Source organism: Dermochelys coriacea, chromosome 11 (assembly GCF_009764565.3).
Source record: "Dermochelys coriacea isolate rDerCor1 chromosome 11, rDerCor1.pri.v4, whole genome shotgun sequence".
In the NCBI taxonomy this organism is placed as follows: domain Eukaryota; kingdom Metazoa; phylum Chordata; order Testudines; family Dermochelyidae; genus Dermochelys; species Dermochelys coriacea.
The window spans coordinates 73,694,973-73,710,853 of NC_050078.2; the positions used below are offsets into that span (position 1 = coordinate 73,694,973).

General features: G+C 49.7%; 1 long non-coding RNA gene across 1 annotated transcript; it reads right to left on the bottom strand.

The window, feature by feature from the left end:
* Positions 1-199: 199 nt before the first annotated feature.
* LOC122458210 lies at positions 200-14,221 on the bottom strand. Its single transcript, XR_006278125.1, has 6 exons — positions 13,497-14,221; positions 12,577-12,868; positions 11,845-11,971; positions 11,360-11,492; positions 10,899-10,958; positions 200-8,812 (listed from the first exon to the last, which is right to left on the bottom strand). It is a non-coding gene; the product is annotated as an uncharacterized LOC122458210 (long non-coding RNA).
* Positions 14,222-15,881: the final 1,660 nt, after the last annotated feature.

Below are 15,881 nucleotides of genomic sequence, written 5' to 3' on the forward strand. Positions count from 1 at the left end.
GGAGCAATGCATCCCAACTTCCTTACTCTTACAGCCAGCACTGTAAAAACAGAAGAGTTTATTTAATGTCTGGAAGGGAACACAGCATAGAAAGTCCTTAGGTAACAGAGAGAAAGGAAAGTTACAGCAAAGTCCATCTGGGTCAGACCAGAGTCTTCTCTAGTCCCAGTCCAGAATCATGTCTTGCTTCCAGCCCACACTTCACAGCTCCTCCTCAATCTTTTGTTCTTCAGGTGGTCACAACAGGCTGGCTTCCCGCAGAGGTATCTGCCATCCATGCTGGTTAGTTGCTAGGTACCAAATGTCCAGGCACACATAATATCCATACAAAACATTATGAACAAATCCCACTTTGTCACACCATGTCGGGCTTAGCGATAAGGAATCGTAGTTGGCTCAGAGGGTTGGTAATGGGCAAAATGTGCATATCTCGGAAGAACCTGAACTTTGCTTACTTCTGTAGATTAGGAATAGAGAGAGGACTAAGCAGTGAAATTCAGATCATATTTGAGTCTGAATTTACCTGAAGTTTAGAGGGGCTGGGGGATTTTCCTGTTTGTTTCTTTAGCATCCTTTTTATCACTTGGGGCTATTGCAGCACTGGGCCAAGGTGCTGATGAGTGCACACTTTGTGTTGGTTTGGGTGCTTTACACTGCTGCTGCAATCCAACAGAGAGGGGTGGGGCTGCTTTTGTGATACCACTAATATCCTAAAGAGAAGAAGAATGATTTGGTGGTTAGGGCTCTGCCTAGGGTACCTGGGTTTAGGTTCATGCCGTGCCACAAACATCCTGCATGCCCGTGGGCAATTCACTTAGCCTCTCTTTGCCTCAGTTCCCCAGCTATAAAATGGGCCTAGCCTCGAGGTGGCTGGCAGTCTAAGTACCAAAGCCAAGAAACTGACAAAAGTCAGCCTTACCCAACCTTGACATTGGAAATAGGAGATGATGACTAATACCCTAGGGGAGATCTCTATTGCAATACTCACTCACGTCTTGCCAGCAGCTATTCAGTATACAAACTAGTCAGTCTCCTCAACCCTGTTGTTCAGTCTGGTCTCAGCTGTTTCTGTGCAATTTGAAGTGGTTTCTACAGAAATCTTTGGCAGTTAGCAAGCTACAGGAAAAGTGATTTCCCAGTAAAGATTCTGTAAGAGGATGAGAGGAGAGATACAGACAGGACTCCCACACAAATCTAGTCACAGGATTGGGACCATAAGAGCCATGGTTTGAATGAGGTTCTGAATATCTCCCGCGTTTGCAGCACTCATAAATCTGAGAGTTTCAGTTCAGGGCAGGCCTATGTCTAGAATTAACCTGGATGATCACCCTGTTATCTCCCTGGCCATCTGTGCGTTAGGCTGAATGTCAGCTGATTCAGTATATAATTATTTACATGCTTGATATGAAAATGCTGGTTATCAAACAAGCCCACACACATTGAATGTACCATAACAACAGTATCTGGAAACCAAAAACTAGGCGCTGTCTTTAGAAACAGACATTTCTCCTCTGTAGCTTGTTTTTTGCCATAAGTGCTAATCAAAACTTAATGATTCCCTGCCCCCACCTCTCAACTGGGGGGATATTGAGCTTCACATGGACAGGTAAAGGTAACCTGCAAAGAGTCTTGTTTTTTTTAAATGGGGGAGGGAGGTGCACCCTTTTTTGCTCCTTTGTGATGGATAAATGATTTTTTTTTAAGGGAAAACTTGCCGGGGAATTTCTGCTTGTGTTTTACCTTAGAAATGGCAGGAATGTCAAGTCTGGGTGACCCGTTTTCTATCACAGTGCAGCTTTTCTTGTGAACTCTCACCGCTTCGTTGAAAGGCTAGAAGTAATACATTTTGCCTTTGTTAAAGATTTATTTGGCAAATGGAGGAGAGGAGACTGGCCCAGTATACATCATAATAGATCTGGCTGGCAAAAATGCTCCAAACATCTAAACAAAACAAATTATAATCACAGATTTAGCTCTCTTTTTTGTCTGTATTCTCACAGAGGTCCTGAACTTGTACAGCACAGCTTTGAGCAAAAGATTTTTTACAAATAATTTATAAATGTGCTCATTCATAGATCCAAAATCTGCCCTCCAGCCTCCCAAATCCCTGAGGATTTGAAGTGCCAGACTTCAACTGCTGCTGCTGACCTTTGTGTGTTGTTATAGTTTCATGTGAGTGAATTATTTTTTTCAGTTCTCACTGTGTAAATTCAATAACCTGTGTTTGATTTTTTAAAACATCCTTTAAAACAAGGTTTATATATTTTTTTTAAATTATAATCGGTCTGTAATGGGACAACACATAACAAAATACAGGTGTCGCATATTCTGATTGTTGATGTCACACACCAGCAGCTTGAAAGGTAGGGAGGTACACTCAGTATTGAAGTGGGAGAGATATAGACTATGTGGTACGTAATACAAATATATCCTCAGCCGAGCCTTTGGACTATGGATTTGAAAAATATATGACCCAACAGTGAACCATATAAGTATCTACATGCGGCACACATATTTAGTATTCTATCTTGCAGAGAAAGGCTTTGCAATCCAATGGCTGGAAGTTGAAGCTACACAAATTCAGAGTGGAAATAGGGTGTACATTTTTAATGGTGAGAGTCATTAACCATTAGAACAATTTATCCAGGGTCGTGGATTCTCTATCACTGACCATTTTTAAATCAAGATTGGATTTTTTTTCTAAAAGATCTGCTCTGGGAATTATTTTACGGAAGGCCTATGACTTGTGCTATGCAGGAGAGTAGACTAGATGATCATAGTAGTCCCTTCTGGCCTAGAATCTATGATTCTATGCTTTTCTAACCTACTTCATTTTTTCTCCTATATGTGTGGGGAGAATTTTACATTTACAGATTACATATTCCACACACTTCTGATCCACTGCATAAGATCTCCTTTGTGCTACAAAATCTGATTATGCCCGTTCTGAGTCTTTGTGTTGCCATAGCAACCCAGGAGCAAGATGGGCACTAGCACTATAGGATATGCTATTCAGAACTGTACCATCACTGTCACTGACTCTCAGAGGCTTGAGACAAAAAGGGCTGAGGATTTTTATAGGCTGCAATATATTCAAACCTAAAGCAACCCTGATGTAAATCATGCTAATGAAGTTTCATAGCAGAAGCTTAATAAATTGTCTTGAGAGCAGGCACTGACAAGCATGGGAGTGATCGCTATGAGTACAGGGGGAAATGTGCTTCTATCTCACTCCTGCAGCAAAGGGATATACATAAAGCACACAATATTCTTCAGTGTGTCCAAAGCAACCAGACCAGAAGGGCTGTAGTGATCCAGCCAGCAGACTGCCTGGTGGAGGCTGCCAGCTGAGCAGTGGTATGCAGGATGCAACACCAGCAATCGCTCAACAGGGTTTTAAAACATCAAATCCAATAGACAGGACCTGCGGAGGCTGGTGACATCACCAGCAGTGACATCGCCAGAGGGGGTGGAGTCTCCGGGCAGTTGGGTCAAGAAGACAGTTGGAGAGCAGCCCTCATAGATTCATAACTCCCAAGGCCAGTAGAGGCCATTGTGCCCCTGAGCTCCTGTATAGCACAGGGCATGAGCTTCCCCCAAACACAGTATCTAGGGCAGATCTGCTACAGAAACACCAATGCTGATTTAAAGATTGTCAGTGAGGGGACTGCACCTCCTTCAAGGGGAGGGACCTGGGAACGTGTCAGGGCCTCAAAGGGCACAGGGAGCCAGAGGGTCAGACAAAGGTCTGGCTAGACTTGCCTGGAAAGGGAAGCTAACTTAAGATGGGAGAGTAGAGCTCTGAGGAGAGCTCAACTTGGTGTCCTGAGCCCCAGATGCTCTCCACAGAGGTGGGGAGCTTTGGAAGAGAGAGATTCCTCAGAGAAAGCGAGGGACTTCCAAGGCCATCCCAGTACCCCAGTAGCAAGGGTTGGTGCTGAGAGGTGACATCAGACATGAATATTTGTAAATAACAAAGAAGCTCAACTAGTCTTAAAACAGATAGGGTAATATGAGCGGTTTCTGTGAATAAAAGTATTTCTTTCATACTTCCAGTTCCAGTCCTACCATAATAAACATGATCTGTTATTTTCTCTAAGACTAATCCTGGTCTGTGCTGCTATGTTATTTAGACCCCTGACTACAACTTCCCAAAGTGACACTACATAATAATTACCACATGCAAGAGTCTATCTCTGGGTTTTCCAGTTCCTGGGGACAAAAGCCTAAAACCTTTTAACTCCAAGCCTAAAAGAGACAAGGCATGAATACTGGATGGTGGCAGAAATGGTACCAGATAGAGTCACCAAATATTTATATGTATATGTGTCAGCTGTTCATCAAGAGGGGTCATATACTGGACCTATATATACTTGCGTGATTTTGTTTTAATATTTTGGGGTCAATGGTGTGACAACATTATCAGGGGAGGAGATTTCCTGTCAGGAAACAATTTCACCACAGAAAGCTGGTGGACTATCACTGCCAGGAACAGGATTATATCAGGAGGAGAAGTTCTGACAGAAAGGAGAGAGTGAAAGCAAAATGTTCTAGCTGGAAGAGTTAGCAAACACCCAGTCTGAGGTGATGCTAACAGAGAAACTTGGTGGATGGGTCAAGCAAATTTCCTGAGGCAGCTGTCAGGCCTGAAAGGGTCGGGACTTTCAAGATGACAGTTGAAAGATCTAGTTAACTGACTTGGCCAGTGACGGTTGGGAATCTGAATATAACCGTTGAAAGGACCGTTTACTTGATTTACCAATGATAGGGACAGTTGGAATGTGTGAAAATTCAAAAAAGCAGGGCAGCGAGTGAGTCAAGGTTTCCTAGGCAACCAAGAGCAGTGGATGTCTAGGCACATGAGACTCTTGTTATCTCATGCTGGATCCTTGAAGTCCTCCTAGATGAGAACACCCTGGACAGCAACCCGGGATCTTGCAGTCCCTAGAAATGCCCTCACCTACCACTTTGTTCCGGCCTACCTCACTCCTGGATCACCTGCACCTTTGCAGTTTTCAGGCTTAGCTTTCTGCTCCCCACTCTAAGTCCCAAATAAGACACCGCAGCCCTTCCAAGTTGGCACTTGCTGGCTTTGATTGAGAGTCCCGCCACCCCTAACGTCCGTAATACTTGTCTGATGATGTTCACCCTACATATCACTAAATATGGCAATGCATCCATACAGGCTGCTGTGAATCCTGACGTCGCTTTCAGAATTCGATTTACCATTCTCTGAAATATCTTGGGTCCATTCTTTAGGCCAAAAGGCAATACAAGGAATACATATTTGTTGCAGTAGTCTGGTGTCACAGGTAACTACCAGCACCCCGGAAGCTTTACTAAAAAGAATGCCTGATACAGTTGTACAGACAGGGAATTGTGACAGGGCTTTTGAATATCTTTTTGAATATCTGCCATGCTCCAGCATTATACACTCTGGACTATAATCAACAATGTATGTACACGTAGATGCATCTAAGTTTGGGTTGAGGGCAGTTCTCAGGCAAGTAAATTCTAGGGAGAGGGAGCACCCAGTGGTTTACTTGAGCAGCAAGTTTCAACTGTGAGAGGAGGCATATGTCATTGTGGAAAATGAATGCTTAGGCATTGTATAGTCACTAAAGAAGTGAATGCCATATTTGTATGGGAGGGAGTTCACAGTGATGACAGATCATAACTCACTGTCATGGTTGCACTGGGTATGCAAGGATAATGCAAATCTGTTACAATGGAGCATAGTTCTGCATCAATACTCTTTTTACCATACAGCACCAGAAAGGAGCAAAGAATGCAAAATCATATGGACTGTCATGGCAGGAATGCTAGGGGCATTATGGAAACATCTCAGCACTGGGTGCAAGCTTGAGATGGTCATCCAAGAAAGGGGGGAAGTGTGAAGAAACTCCTAAGTGGGGGGGTTGGAACCTCTAGGCAGTTTGGTCATTGTGACAGCTGGAGATTGGATCTCAAGAGAAAGGGAGATCTAGGTATGGTGACAGAAGGTCCAGCTAGACTTGCCTGGAGAGTAGACTAACTTAAAAAGGGTTAGTAGAGCTTTGAGGAGGGAACCTTAAGAGAGCTCAGCTTGGTGTCCCTAGCCTCAAATGTTCCTCACATAGATAGATCGTGGGACGTTCTGGAGGAGAGAAAGTTTTCGGAAGGAGTGAGGGACTCCCAAAGCCATTCCAGTAACCTACCCCAAGGACAGGTCACAGTACACAGACAAATAGGTCACAGTACAAAACATATGTCTATTTGTAAATAATTCAGAAGCTCAAGCTACTCTTAAAACAGATAGGGTAATATGAGCAGTTTCTATGAATAAAAGAATTTCTTTCATTCTTCCAGTTCCATGGTAGATTATATTTAGCCCTAGTGTAATAAACAAGATCTGTTATTTTCACCTCTAAGACTGGCCTGTGCTGCTAAGTTATTTAGACCCCTGACTGCAGCTTCCAAAGTGACACTACATAATAATTACCACATGCAAGAGTCTATCTCTGGGTTTTCCTGTTCCTGGGGGCAAAAGCCTAAAACCTTTTAACTCTAAAGGAGACCAGGTGTGACTACTGGATGGTAGAAATGGTACCAGATAAGGAGTCATTATATGTGTATGTCTGCTGCTCACTGGAGGGGCAGCAGGTGATCACAAACTCACCTGAGGATATGACACAAAGATAATCTAGCAGCTCCCATTAGGTGTTTGTTTTCATGTTGGATGGTGGATCCTAGATAGACCATGGAAAGAAAGGGTAGTATTCTTAAGGGAAAACTACTGCCCCCACCTCCACACACACAGGATTTTCTGAAGATGACCACACTCCCAGGTAAACAAAGCAGTTCAGATGAGGCCAGTACTGGTGGAATTAGTGAGGGCTTGGTTCTATGAGGAGAGGACATTTCTCCACTGCTCTAGAGAAATTCCCCTAAGAAAATGGTGGGGGTGGGAGAAAAGCATGCATATCATTCTGCCATCATATGGCAGGAAATCAGGAGTCTGGGAGATGAAGGGTTGGTTTGTCTTGGAACAAGTAGAGTTGAAAAGCAGAAAAGGGTATCAGTGAAGATGTACAAAAGACATGATCTCTACCTATGATTATTGTTGAAATGTCCTGCAGGAAACAACATTGTCCAGGTCCCAGGACACCTTCTCTGGGTATGCCCAGAGCTCAGCTCCACATCCTCAGGCTGGAAGGGTATCATTCCATAGCTTCCTTAAAGGACAGGTAGAGATCCACTGTGGCCAAGGCAGCTAGTTCTCCTGGAGTCCCTTTGGAGTCCCAGGTTTCAGGGAAGACCCTTCACTGACAAAGGTTACAAAAGGCTCTAATGGCTCTTTCTGGAGCAGGACTCATTGCAAGGCCCATGCCATATTAGGAATGTATCTGTGTGAGAGCATGCCATGCTCTCAAGTGTAGCTGACAGAGACCATATGGGACTTACCACTGCTCCCAGGAGTGAGATCTCCTGGAGCTCAGTCACTAGAGACCTGGGGCTTTTGGAGATGACAGCCCAAGATTTGAGTGCCCTCCCATGAGTGATTTCTCCAGTAACTGGATCTGGCATCTGCAGCTCATGGGTTTGTTCGACAGGGAATCCAAACTTCAATCTGACAAGGGCAAGGTGACTCTGTCAGGTCCCATTCCCATGAGCCTTTCCTATGGTGCAGTACCATACACTCGGATACCAGCCAGGGAGACAGTGTTGGGACCCGAGTCCCTAGAGGTACAACACTGTGTTAACTCACCCTCCCAGGGACTGTCTTTATGCCACATAGCTGTGAATCCATGTAACACACAAACCTCAGCCATTAGGAAGGCTCCAACTCTGGTACTTCAGCACTAACTTCCTCCCAGGGCTGAAAGAGGAACGCCACAAGCTGGGAATAAGTAGCAGACTCTTGTCCTGAATCTAGGATGCAGCTGCTGCAGAGAGCTCCTGTGCTAAGCTCATGCAATTCCCTGGCTAAGTGCCCTCACCTGCCCCACCTTGCTGTGTTCACGTAGGTCAGGAGCCAGGACTCTTGGGGCCCATCCTTGCTCCACAGCTCTCTGGCCTCTTGGATGCTCAGTCCTCGGGGACAGAAAGACATGGGTCCAACTTGTCATTCCAGTTTTGGTGCTCGTTTCCTTCCATTCCCATTGGTGGCAGTGCAGTGGTCAAGTCTTTTGCTACATCCATGGCCAATGGAAGAGCAGGGCTCCTTCCAGGGGTGAAGTATCCAGGGGGCCCATCACAGGAATCATGTGACCCCTTCAGTCTTTAGGCTCTGGGATTGGCTCCCTATAATGATGGGGCCAAATGCTGAACCCTCCCGCTCCCACTGGGATCAGGCTCTGGCCCTCGGTACCAACTGGCACCACCCCCAGTCTGGTGTCCCTACCCTGTGGCCCATGCTACTGCCCCCCTCCCTTCACTTTGGCTCCTTTCCCTCCATGTCTCCCAGCAGCTCCTCTCCTGTGCCCTGCCCAGCTGGCAGACCCAAGGGGGGGTCATTTCCCCAGGGTGAGGGGACAGAGCTGGGCTCTGGGGTAAGAGACCTGGTTTCATTAGCACTTTCCCTCACATTCGCTCCTAATGGCAGAGGGAAGAGATGAACTCATCATCTAGCTGGGGTCAGTCTCAGATCAGGGGGCTCATGTCTATAGGGTCCCAATGCACTGCTGGGATTGCTTGCTGCTCCAGTGCAGCAGCAGCTGGTACAGCCAGTAGATCTCATCCCTGGCCTGCTGGCTGATATCCTTTGCTGGGTCCGTGATGTAGAGTCCCAGCTGTGCCACGAGGCACCACATCTGGGGGAACTCGGACAGTTCTAGTGGAAGGAAGAGGAGAGGGGAATCCATGAGCATTTCACCTTCAGCTCCCAGTTTCTTCTAGGCCAGGAGTCTCTCTCCTCCCATGCCCTGTGCAGGGGCACATGGGAGAGGAGCTAGAGCCCTAATTCCCTCTGCCTTCAAAGGGAACCGGGAGTAGAGGCACTAGGGTAGGGCTCTGCATGAGGACTCATTCCCCCAGCTGCTCCAGGATGACAAGAAGAGCCCAAGGCCAGGCACAAGCAGGCTGGAGCAGCTGTGGAACACAGTCCTCTACAGACCCAGGGGAAGAGGAGCTTGCCTCAAGTGTATCTGATTCCCAGCTCTGACTGCATCCCCACAGGGCCCAGCCCAGCATACAGCCCCTGCAGCTGCAGATTCCATAGCTTGTTGGAGCCAGCACTGCTTATGCCTGGGGTCAGGAGCCTGGGGCTCAAAGGCCACTTATGTCAAATCCTGGGAGTAGGTTGGTGTATCGGAGGAGGGCGGTGCTGGTCCTCATGGCCCTGACTCTGCTGGGTATCTCTGTACCATACCCAGAAGCCAATGTGCTGTGGGGGAAGGAGGCAGGTCATTGTCAAAAGATAGGCACACATTCTGTACAAATGAGTCCTCATGGGGCTGACATTGCTTTGTTCGGGACTCACTGATCTTAGAGCCTTAGAAGAGGTTTGCAGCACCCAGGACACTGCCTGTGTCCTGCTGGTCACAGTTCATCATTATCTGTAGACTTGCATAATGTTCGCTCTTGGGGCTTGTGCCACCCTCTATGGTCCCCTGACTTGAGAACAGCATGTCAGGAAAGAGAAAGACTCCTGGCCCCCTCCCAGCTCTGAAGTGCTTGGAGGGATGGAGGTAGTGACAGTATGGACAATCCTCCCAGAGTCTCAGTGTCCATGGGAGAAAAGGTCTGATTCCCCAAGGACCCAGGGAGAAGCCAATGACTCTCCTCTTAGGACCATCCCCTGGATCTCACAGGAGTTTGAGGCTCTCACACCCCAACTCAGTCTGGTATGCTGTGAATGGCTACACCACATCAGTGTTATGGGACATGGCCAGCAGGCTCCTCAGCATTATATTCAGGTTCTCTGCCAAGGTCTTGTGCAGAGCCTGCAAAGGAGAGGGAGAGCCGTGGGTCAGCATCATGGAACCCGGGGTACACCTGTCACGGGATGCGGGGGTTCTTTTGGGAGCCTTGGTGAGACCCCACACTCAGCATGGCTGTCCCATTACGATACCTCACTGTGCAGTTAGCAAGAGTTCATGGCAGGATGACAGCTGGCCCCTCAATCCTTGCTCCTAGTAATTCTCTGCTGAGAGCCTGGCACTTAGCAGGATATGGCGGAACCAAGCTGCCGTCAATAGCTCCAAAGCACAGAACGGAAGAAAGGGATTCCCCTCCCTGCCTCTCTGTTAACCCCCCAGCCTCTTCACATCTCTGTCCACCCACCCCCACCCTCTTATCTCAGCAGCTCCAGTAAACTGAGAGAGCAAGGCCCAGAGGCCACTCTGATCCTGGCATGGAGGAGTAGGATGAGGATCTCAGTAGATGTGGGGGTCCTTGTCCATGCCCATGCCCACAGTGAACACACTATGTGTGGTGGCCTGCAGGAGGTACAATTCCAGCTTTGGATGTATTTTTGCTTTCAGCAGACAGGAGCCGGTATTAGGATTTTCAGTGCAGGGCTGAGAATGGCACTAAAAGGGGCATGAAACTGTGAGGAAGTAGGCACCGAGTGGCCAGACTGGAAACTGAGGCACCAAGCAGGGGAGTGACATGGCCAGGGTCAGCAGCCTGTCAGTGGCAGGGCTGGATTAGAGCCTTTTCCCCATTCTCCCCCCAACACACTGGGCCCTACTGCCTCTCATGTGTGAGCCCTATAGTGATCCTCTCCCCAAGGCCATCACAGCATCACTGCAGTGAAATCCCCAACCCAGCCAGGAGAGAGGCACCATCCCCCACTCTGCCAAAAAAGAGAATGGCCATAGTTGGGAGGTGACTTCGGGGATGGGGGTGCACAGGGACTCCCGGCTCTGGGCCTGAGCAGCACAGGGATGGGGGAGCCAAGAGGGAGGCCTGGGTACCTGGGAGCAGGAGAGGATGGAGTTGAGCGCAGAGTCCAAGGGCAGCTCCTCAGTCAGCTCCTGGGAAACCCAAAGGAGACAAAGCAGCATGTAAGATTCAGGTCCCACTGACCCCAGGACACTTCCCAGAAGTGAGGCTGCCCAGCATCCAGTGACAGACAACAGGATCCAGTCCTGCTGGGCCCTGTCCTCCCAATTTCCTTCTTCTCCTCAAACTTGCCACACATCCTTCCGAGCCACCCCATGCCTCCCTACCTGCAGCCTCAGCTGCCCTCCAGCCCCACTATTCCCTACCTGCCCCCTATTAATTATGCCAGAATTTCCCCTTCTCTGCTGCCCAGTCCTCAGCCCTGGAATCCCTGCTTTCTGCTGTCCCGTCCAGCTCCCCAGCCTACAGGGTCCCCTCCTCATCCCATGTCTCCTGTTCTCCCCCCACATGCTCAGAGCTGTGTTTCACTCACTGCAATCTTCTCCACCAGGGCTGCTTTGGAGCAGGGTGGCTCCAGAGTGTCCTGCTCGCTCTTCTGTGTGGTGAAATACATGGGGGAGATGGCATGCAGGAACTGGATCTGCTCAGCCACATCCTGAACCCAGCTGGGTGGGAGAGGAACAGAGAGCCTGTTAGCCAGAGACACTCCCACATTCCATCTAAACTGGCGCTAGGGCTTATGCCCTCCATGGAGAAGGCTAGGAAGAGCCATCTCTCCCCTTTGCTGTAACCAGTGCCTTGTCCGGCACAGACAATGTCAAGAACTGGGATAGGGCCCGTGGGGGGAGGACAACCCAGATTGAGTTGGACAACTGTCCCCTTCTGGGGATCCCACATCCTAGTTGATAAGTGTCCCTATTAGGGACTGTGGCTCATCCCGGACAAACCACTCTGCAGGGATCTAGGATGGAATGAGGGGCAGGACTCAGTTCCTACTTAGCTGGGCAATGTTTGTACCTTGCCTCCACCCTGGAGATGCTCCATGACAACCTTCCTGGCAGCATCCTCCGTGATCAGATCTGTCTCCTCCTCCTGCAACTGGTCACTGGGAGTCATTGCATCGGGGAGAGGGTGATGCCTGTTGCTGCTGGGGGAGAAAGGGGAAGGATAGAGGCACAGCAAAGAGAGAGAATGGTTAAAATGTTCCCCCCTCCCACATAAAGGCCCCATGGCCAGAAACAGCCCCACACTGTCCCTCCAACAGATCCTCTCAGCCCCAGGCTTCCATGGCAGAGAGCCCAGCACTGTCCCAGCCTCCCTGGTAGGTACCCACCCCCAGAGCATCAGGGACTCACTTCCCAGCAGCTCTCCCCCCATACCTGCTGCATGGGGCAGCTATGCAACTCCTGCTGGCATCATTGGGCTCATGTGGCTCACATCAGACCTCTGGGCTGGGATCCCCCCAGGAATTCAAACACTGCCATGGAGCACATGTGAACAGCCCTTTACTCCTCCGCATGCCCAGGGATCTCCTCACCTGCAGCAGAGGAGCACTCAGCCTCCAAGCTCCAGGGAGCTGCTGCTATCTCTTTGGGAGCAAGCAGAGCTGCTGGTGCCACTGCTGGGGCAGGCATTCCCCCATCTCCTGTCCTGGGGAGGTCTCCAGGGAGTGGGCAGAGTGATATTGGCCCACAGGGCTGGGTTCCTGGGGCTGTCTTTCCAGCAAGAGAAGCCTCAGAGATGCATTACCCAGCTCCCATCTTGCACTGGTTCCTGCTTGCTCAGACACAACTTGGGCCACCTCCATCTCAGCCTGGATGCGGCCTCTCCCCCCTCAGACTTGCTCTGGGAGCTGGTCTCCTTCTGGTGAGGAAGATCGGGCTTGTCCATCTCCTGGACTGGCTGGGAGCTGCTTTCCCCCCCCAGTAGGGGCCGAGGGGTCACTGTCTGACTGTGGTCACTGACAGCTGCCTCACTCTGGCTCCAGGGCCACCTGAGGAACTTCCTCCTTAGAATCCTTCTTAGTATGTCCATCCTAGAACTGAGCAGGGAGCAAACATGAGTTGCAATGCATCCTTTCACCAATGGACTTCTCTGCCCCGCAACTGGGCAATTTCCCTTCTCCCCACGCCCACCAAGTGGCCCCTGGACTGGGATCTGCACAGACTGGCAGAAGCTCATAGGACAGGCTGCTCCCAAAGCTCCACTGCCAACCCTGACACTGGGACACCAGGGGAGTCTCACCCATTCAGAGCAGTGGGGTCAGGGACTGAGACCTGCAGTTAACTTGGACAAACAGCTCCCTCCTGCAGCCCTAGACCATGCTCCCTCCCCTGCCTGAGATGGAAGAGAACCCAGGAGTCCAGACTTCCCCTGGGAAACGTCCCTGGCTCAGATTCAGAAGTGGAGTCATGGGGAGTGGAGTGCCTGGGTTCCCATTGATTTCAAAGGGGGTTGTGGGTTATCACCCCCCCCCCCAGGATCTGCCCCCCCCAGAAACTCCCAGCCTGGGGAACAGTCTCCTACATGGGCCCAACCCCCTCAGCTATCCCCAGCCCCTGCCTAGGCAGAATGGGAGTTGGGTAACAGGTCTCTATGGGGTGGTACTGCACTGTACTCGTCTGGCTTAAAACTCACAGGCAAAAAACAACAAACATGGGGATTCTTACAAGATCTTCACCCTGGAAGGGATGGTCTTGAGGCTCCCTGCTCTACAGTCTAGCGGACAATTCGGGTAGCTCTCGGTAGCCTGACCACGAATCACTCCTCAGCCCCCAGGTTGCTGGTCTTTGCTGGGCTGACATATGTGGCCCAGTAGCCACCAGTAGGGTTCAAAGTCTCCTTTTGTATAAGAGTGGGAAAGTCAATGGTGACCTCCCAGGCTGTGATGCTTCACTCTCTGCTCCACTCCATCAACAGCCAACAAACAAATGTAAGACAACCCCTTTGTCTCTGAGTCCTGGCTTCTGATTGGCTCTGGTGATAGCTTCCAGCATGTTCTATCTCCCCCTCCTGCATTCTAGGCCTTCTGGGAAGCGGGATCCTGAGCTCTGCAGCCATCACTGCTGTAGCCCAGGGGCAAGTGCCCTCCAGGCTTAGTGCAATATGTCAGGAACCACCAGCTCCAGAGGGGTTACTTGTAGCATGAGTTATCTGTTACCCAGGGAGAAACTCCAATCCAAGGTGCAGATTCTTGCCCCCATTGGAAGGTGTAGGGGGAGAAAGGCAATGTCTCTGAAGCTGCATGCGATGGCTTTGCAGCCTACTCTCCCAGAACCTTCGAGCCTCCCATCTCAGTTCTGCATCATTCAAAGGGCAGAATCTGGATTGGAGCAGAAGAACACCTGTAGATCACCAAATCCTCCCCTCAGCTCCTGAGGATTTCCTGAGAGGAATTAATGTTTCTCCAAACAGAGCTGCCAAGTGATGTTCAGCTTCTTGCCCCACTACAGAAAATGATCAGCCATTTTGGTCCACCATGTTAGATTTTCTAATTTTAAACCATCATTAATTTTTATTTATTTAAAACCTTAAACTTAGAACTAATTACTGTTTTATGCTAGTCAAAGTGTCCTGATACTGTCACCACCTTAATTACATCAATTGGGAGAAGTAAAATTTTATGGTGTTTTTAAACGCCTCTGAAGTTTTTCTGTAAGCCTCTGTTAAGATGCTGCAAGGTATCTCAGAACATTCAAAGCAAAATCTCTCATTACAGTATGTGGCTCCTGCCCAGTCTCTGTGGCCAGGTATTCCTCCTCCTCTTCCTCCATTGTGGCAAAGTCCTCCTTCGACTGGTCAGTGGGGGGCATTGCATCAGGGACACAAGGGTAGAGGGTGACTCCTGCTGCTGATGGGGGGAGGAAAAAGAAGGACAAGTGTGGCATGAACAGAAGATTTAATGGTTCCCCCTCCCCTGGCAAAGTCCACCCTGGACTGCTCCTCCCACAGAGCCCCTCAGCCTCAGGGCCCCATGGCAGCGAGAGCCCCATATTAACCCTTCCCATAGACCCCTCATCTCCAGTGCCCCATGGAACAGAGAGCCCTACATTAACCCTCACAAACATACCTTAGCTGGTCCCAAGGTCCCCATGACAGAGAGGGCCCTTCACTGTCCTGTCCTCCCAGGGAGGTGCCTAACCATTTGCAAGGAGCTCCCCCCATACCCTGCTGCAGGGGATGGCTGTGCAACTCCAGCTGGTGTCATTGGGCTTGTGTTGTTCAGGCCAGACCCCTTGCCTGTGATCCTCTCAGTAACACTGATAGAGTGATGGAGCAGTTGATGTTAACAGCCCCTTACTCCTCCCCATGCCCGGGGGCTCTCCTCACATGCAGCAAAGAAGCACTCAGCCTTCCTGCCTTAGGAAGACTCCAGGGAGTAGCAACAGTCCTCTCTGACATTGACTGAGCAGTGATCTCCATCTCATGTTCTGGGGAGATGGGGAGGTCTCGAGGGAGTGGGCAGAGTGATGCCTCCTGCTAAGCCACAGGGCTCGGCTCTTGGGGGCTGTCCTTCCAGCAGAAGTAGCCCCAGAGACGTTGCCCAGCTCCCATCCTGAGCTGGGTTCGACCTGCCAGCCAGAACTTGGGCCATCTCCATCTCGACCTGGGTATCATGTCTCTCCTTGGCACCTGCTCTGGGAGCTGGTCTCCTCCTGATGAGGAAGATCGGGCATATCCACCTCCTAGGCTGCCTGAGAGCATGGACAGAGGGACCGCATTGTGCCTGGGGATGTGGCAACTGCCTCCAGGGCTACTTGCAGAGCCTCCCTCCTGAGAATCCTCTTCAGCACATCCATCCTGGAATGCAGCAGGAAGCAGCTGTGAGTCTAGGGCAACGTAATGACAGGTTTCAGAGTAGCAGCCGTGTTAGTCTGTATTCGCAAAAAGAAAAGGAGTACTTGTGGCACTAGTCTCTAAGGTGCCACAAGTACTCCTTTTCTTTTTAGGGCAACATAGCCTCTCACCAATGAACCTGTCTCCCTCCAGCTATAAAATGGGAATCTGATACTTACCTGCTATTATATAAGGTTTATATAAGGTATATATAAGGT